This window comes from Lolium perenne, chromosome 2 (assembly GCF_019359855.2).
Source record: "Lolium perenne isolate Kyuss_39 chromosome 2, Kyuss_2.0, whole genome shotgun sequence".
NCBI classification, from domain to species: domain Eukaryota; kingdom Viridiplantae; phylum Streptophyta; class Magnoliopsida; order Poales; family Poaceae; genus Lolium; species Lolium perenne.
The window spans coordinates 228,537,004-228,543,405 of NC_067245.2; the positions used below are offsets into that span (position 1 = coordinate 228,537,004).

Consider the following 6,402-nt stretch of genomic DNA (forward strand, 5'->3'; position numbering starts at 1 on the left):
GCACCTCCCATAAAAAAGAACATCTACAAAGAGGCCCAAAGCTACACTGAACCCAAAAATCATATCTCGGCCACAAAAATGAGACAAAAGCCTAGTTAGTAACTTTTGAACGAATAGCCATATGTGGCCCAAGTAGTCGAGCCTGCAAATGGCCGCAAGGTTAAGATTGCCGTCGAAGTCTACATCCAGATAGGGCCCAATAGGTTCAGGTGCGAATTAATTAAAAAGATAACCGGATATTAAGTTCGGGATATTGAACCCGACGTGAATCGAACACGCAACCTTCTGATCTGGAGTCAGACGCGCTACCATTGCGCCACGGATCCGGCGATGTTAGTTCCGTACAATTACGGTTGACGTTTCTTGGCAGAGGTAAAATGAAAGTACGAGTACCTTGCCCATCTTAACCTTGTTCACGGATGGTAGATCGTACTGCCACTTTGTGCACCAGAATTTAGTAACCTCTCTCGATGACTCCATCGATCTATCACTCGAGGCATTTACACAGAAATAACCTTGTGTTGCAATTATAGCATAGACTGATCCTTTGGGCAAACTATTTCACCCATCTAACCCTTTTGTGTGGCGCCCCTCCCATGGGCGCCACACATGCCAGTGTGGCGCCCGTTGTCGGGGGGAAGACCTCGGGTAGGGCAATGGACGCGGAGCAGTCGGCTGGCCACTGGCCGGCTCGCGGCAAAGGCCGGCTGAGGAGCAGCCTCGGCCGGCGTGGTCGGGCCGGGTCCCGGGCCGGCCGGCTCTAGGTCCTAGTCGGCTCAAGCTACGGCCGCCAATGCCGTGGCCGCCGGCTTCTACAAGCCATATCCGACTGGGGGTTTGTACCTCAGACCGACTCGAGGCTGGCGAGTCTTGCACTAGAAGGAACTGGGTTGGTGATCCGGGTTCCCAAAGTCCACGCTGACTTCATCTTCCGTAAAGCGCGGTGTGGAGCAATAGTGCCACGCGCCGAACGGGCCATCATGGTCTACGTCGATCCGTACTGCCTACAGTGGCTGATGGCGACAGGGACACCTCCTCTCCATACCGCTGACCTTGGCAGCCGGATGGGACAGGCCATGAGGCCTCAACGGCTCCTGACGTCACTGCCTCGGGAAGGAGCGGAAGCCGGAGCCGGCCAAGCCGGTCAGTAGACTATAGGGTCTTATATGTAAAGTGCCGGTGCCTATATAAGCCGCACTACCCCCTCTCGTGCAGGGGATCGATCATTCTCACTTCACTTCCACCCTTAGCGCTGCCCTGTGAGAGAGACTCTTGTCTTCCTTAGCCTCCCAGAGCAATGGATACACTCAAGGAGCAACCTTGTATTGTGTGATCATCATATACACTCTAGCAGGAGTAGAGGTGTTACCTCCATTGGAGGGCCTCGAACCTGGGTACGTCGCCGTGTCGCTCGTCCCCATACCCGCATCCGGATACCGCCTTGAGATCTCCTAGGAACCACCTTCGTTAGCCACCCTATGGCATATGCCGTCACGATACCACGATATTTGGCGCCCACCGTGGGGCCTTCAGCATCCTCGGCCGGTGTCTTCATCCGTACGGGCCTCACCATCACCACCGGCGAGCGAGTCGCTTCAGGCTTGATCTGGAGATTCGGCTCCCTCGACCGCGTCAGCGACAACGCTGGCTGCTTCGCCGACCGGCCCTTCCCAGCCGACGGCAGCGTCATCTCCTTCGGCGGCCAACGAGAAAAGGAAGGAGAGATTTCTGAACGGACTGCATGATGAAATGCAAACTGTGTTAGTGAACATTCCGTTCGCTGACCTCGAAGCCCTGGTGGACTCAGCCATCCAGTGGAAGGGAAGCTGCACCAAGCCAACGAGAACCGCAAGAGAAGAATGATGAACCAGAATGGACCCAACAACGCCCAGAAGTACCGCAACAACTCAACTGGAGGATTTGCCTCTAGATACAACAAGCCCCCAGCTCAGCCTTACCGCCCAAGCAACAACAACAACAACCGCAACACCAACAACAATCGCAACAACAACAACAACAACAACAACAACAATAACATCAACAACCACCCCAATGGCAACAACAACCACCCCAATACTGCCCCAGTGAGTGGAAGTAACGCTGTTCCCGTCAACCCCAAGGACAAGTCCACCATCAACTTCTATGAATGTGGTTTTGTGGGTCACTACTCCAATGAGTGCCCCAAGAAGCTTGCCAAGATTGCCGCCAATACCGCAACACCTGCTCAGCAACAGCGCCGCTTGCAGGAAGAAGGAACCAGAACAACAACAACGGCCGTCTCTACCACATGACTGCCACTGAAGCCCAGGAAGCACCCCAGGCCATGCCAAGTATGTTCTCCTGTTAATCTCATTGCTCAATCTCTCTTAGGAACCTAACTTTTCTTAAAATCTCGGGACGAGATTTTTTTAAGGGGGAAGGGTTTGTAACATCCCAAAAATTTCAAAAACAAAGAAAATGAATTTCCCTTTTCCCAAAATTTGGAACCAACAAAAACTTTTATTAAATTAAGTTTGATACCTAGTGATCTTGCTTAATTCTTGTGCTTTTGCCATGATTGTTTAATTAGTATTTGAAATACTCTTAAACCCTAAACCTCACATCCCTTTTACCATCCAAGTTAAAATAAAATAAAAAGAATTTAAATAAGAAAAAGGCATATGTGCCTATGGCTATTTTTGTAAAACTTTACCCTAGGCCTTTCCACTTTATTTAGAGGATGTGAAAACCTTCATAAACCTTACCTAGTGCTTATCGAGCCAAATCCAAGGTGAAACCAAAGAAGATAAAAAGAAATTAAAAATGTCATAGAGGCATATGTGAGCAAACAACAACTTTGTGAATTTGGGGATCTTGACCCTGGGACTTGTTGTGAATGGTTGGATCACTCCTCTATACCATTTCAACACTCAACCACCTTAATTGGGTCAAGCCAAGTCAAATTAAAAATCAAATGAACATATGCATAGAGGCATATGTGGCACATAGCCATTTTACCCAAACCTTGACCTATGCCTTCATACCTTGACCAAATGGTGTGAAACCATCTCTAAACCTAATCCCACCCTAATTGGACCCTCAACCATGCCCAAGTAAAACAAGGGGAACAAATTACAAGAATAAGAAAAATTGGAATATCACATACATGTGTTTATGGCCATTTTTGCAAATCTTTGAACTAGACCTTTTGGAATGGTTTCAATGGTTTGGAAATGTTCCTAAACTAATGAGAATCACTTTTGAGTCAAGAAAAGTCAAATCAAATAGAGAGAAATGAAATGGTGAGAAAATCCCATTTTCACTCACATACACTTTAGCCAATTTTGCAAATCTTCAACCAAGGCCACATTTGCTTGTGCCATTGTTTGTAAAACACTTATATATCAATAACACACCCTTTTGCATCAAAGAAACCCAATTCAAAGGAAAGGAAAAATCAAATCCTACTCACATATGATAATGGTCATTTGGCCATTTTATATTATCTTGACCACTTTGCACCCCTGGTTTGAACAATTCTTAAACTAAACCTGACCAACTCTCTCCACCTCTTCCAAGACCATGTCAAGATGAATCACTTTGCTGTTGACCACCAGTGTTGACTCTGACCAGGTTGAGACATTGAAACAAAGAGAAGATTCACCCCCATTTTGAAATCTTGCAAACCTGCACCAAATTGACCACCACCACCACAATTCTACTTCAAATATTATATGAATGCAATCCCCCAAAATTTGAAAATATTTTTCATGCGGCCATTTATACAAACACCTTGTGGGCAGAATCCAAATTGAAGCCCATGCTGGATTTTTGGGTTGGACTAAGACCAACTCTGCACTCCCTCTGCATCCCTGTACCCCTCTGCATCAGTGCCAAGCCCTGCCAGCCCTTGCCTTGGACCAACTTGACAAGAACAAGACCATGCCGGCCACCATGTCAACCACCATGCTCACCTCCTCTCCTCTCCCGTCCAAGTCACTCCATGATGTCTCTGAGCTTTCCCTCACCCTGCTGATCACGACCATACACGCGCTGACCCTAGGAGACGCTGGCACTGGCCAGGAACCCGCATGCCCCGACGCGCCCACGACGCCCAGAGCGCGCCAGGACATGTCCCTGGACGCGACAGGACGCCGCCGTGCCCCGCCGCCTCACGCCTCCACTCGCTCTCTCTAAGCACCCGTCGCCTCGCCGTGGACCCTGCAACCTCCCAGACAAGCCCCATTGGCCGCGGGCCAGCTGTAGACGACGCCCTCGTCAGCGACCGTCCGCCACCGTACTGCAAGGATGCGAGGACGATGACGAAGCGCCTGTCCCTCCTTTGGCCTCTCCACGACGCTCGTCAGCCTCGCCTAGATGTCGCCAACACTCCGCGCCCATCCCTTGACCCTTCGCCGCCCTAAAACGATGACGCCATCGACGACCTGCCCCGAGCGCCACGGCCACCCCCTCGCTCTATAAATAGAGGCGTCCTCCGATCGATCTGAGCACGCCAATCTTCCTCCCTCACCTCACAACCTCTCCTCGAGCAGCGCCGCCCACCAATTTATGCCATCGCCCACGAATTGCTTGCCGGAGCTCCGCCAGTACCCCTGCGACCTCGTCGGCGATTGGAGCCCCCATTGGAGCCGCTGTTGGTGCCAGGAGCCTCACCGCCCTCTTCCACGACCTCTGCCCACCTCGCCGACGCTCGCCCGCCTCCAGGTAGCTCCCCGACCCCCTAGTCAGGCCGCCGGTAGGGTTAGTTCTCCGGCGAGCCTGGTCGATGATGTGGACGACCCTCAGCCGTAGATGCTCGTTTTAATCTGACGGCCACCGCGCTGCGTACCGCTTCGCGTGTTAGCACCCGCTGACGAGCGGGGGCCACTGTCAGGCAGCCCGCTGCGATGCTGGGCCGTCCCACTCTCTCTCCCGCTGTGCAGCCCACCTCATTTCCCGCCAGCCCAACTATTTGAATTCAAAATTCCAGAATAGATAAATATTGCAATCTGATGTCAACTTCAAAAATCAATAGGGACAAATCCACTTGGCCAAATTTTACAAACTTGATATTGTTGGAAAGCTTAGAGTTTTACCTACAAGATGCCACTGGTTTGAACCCTAGATATGTTGTAAAATTAAAGTAGTAAAATAAACAAGACAGGGACTTTTGTGAATTAAAATAATTATTAAAAATCAACCAAAAATGCTTTTGAGTTGATTCCAACTCCTATAAATCACACTTCACTTGCACTAATTGTGTCTGCAAAAATATGCCATGCTTACTTTGAATGATCATGGCCTAGTTTAATTAAAGGGCTATATGGCTATTTCTAGTTAATGATATTGTCCAAAACTATTTAAAAATCATATGGGAGTTTTTCTCTCATTTAAATCTTGTCATGAACATTTAACAATGAGATAGAGACCCTGGTCTATAGATTCTCATATGATTTGTTTGATGATATTAACTCATTACCATGTTAGGATTAAATTGCATGAGGTGCTTCACCTCATTTAAATCCTTTTCTTAAATGATAAGTATGAAGAGGTTGACTTTGGTCAACCTAGGTCATATTTTATTCATGAAGGAAATTAAATTGTAATAAGATAATGAGAGGAAATTATTTCTCTAAGAAATTAAAAGTAACACCTTAATTAGTATGAGAGGAAATTATTTTTCTTAAATAAGAAAACAAGTCCACCAACTTAATAGTAATATGTGATGCTAGCTTAAGTTGTGTGACTCATGTGTGTGCTTAGTTTAGTACTTAAGTTTGGTATGATGATTGTATACCCCGTATTCGTATTTTAGACGCTAGTACCAAGGAGTATCAAGAGGAGGAGGAGGTCTACTTCCAAGGAGAAGAAGACCACTTTGACCAATTCCCCAACCAAGGCAAGATAATACTCTTGCAAAGTGCAAAGCTCACCATGAGCAAGGCATCCCCCATTTATTTTATGTTCATGATCCTATTTCCAAGTTTTACTTTACAAGCTTTATTACTTTTGTTTTATCAAAGTACTTTTTGATTTATGATTCACTTGGTTAGTTTTGGATTAGTACAAGAGTATCAAGGTTAGCCTAGAAGCAAAGAAAATTACTTAGCACCCCTCATACTTAGATGCTAGTGCTAAGTTAACAAGGACTATTATAGATGGGAACATGTGTGTGTGAAATGACTTGGAAAACCTTGGAATGATGAGTCATTCTATTGAAAGATTTTGAAGGTGAATATGACCTGTGAAAGACATGGTGAACTTTACAAAAACTGAGGGTTGGGTTCGGATGCGATACCATTCCAATTTTACAAGTACCCCCACAATACCTGGAATTGGGTAAGGCTTAGCTGGAAACTTATGTATTTTAGTATGGGTTCCCTCTGAACAAGCGTCATAGGGGTTATGCCGAGGCTGCCTCCA

The 6,402-nt window shown here is 47.3% G+C and overlaps 1 non-coding gene across 1 annotated transcript; it reads right to left on the reverse strand.

Moving 5' to 3' along the window:
• Positions 1–254: 254 nt before the first annotated feature.
• TRNAW-CCA (transfer RNA tryptophan (anticodon CCA)) lies at positions 255–326 on the reverse strand. The gene has a single exon. It is a non-coding gene; the product is annotated as a tRNA-Trp (tRNA).
• Between the last annotated feature and the right edge of the window lie 6,076 nt (positions 327–6,402).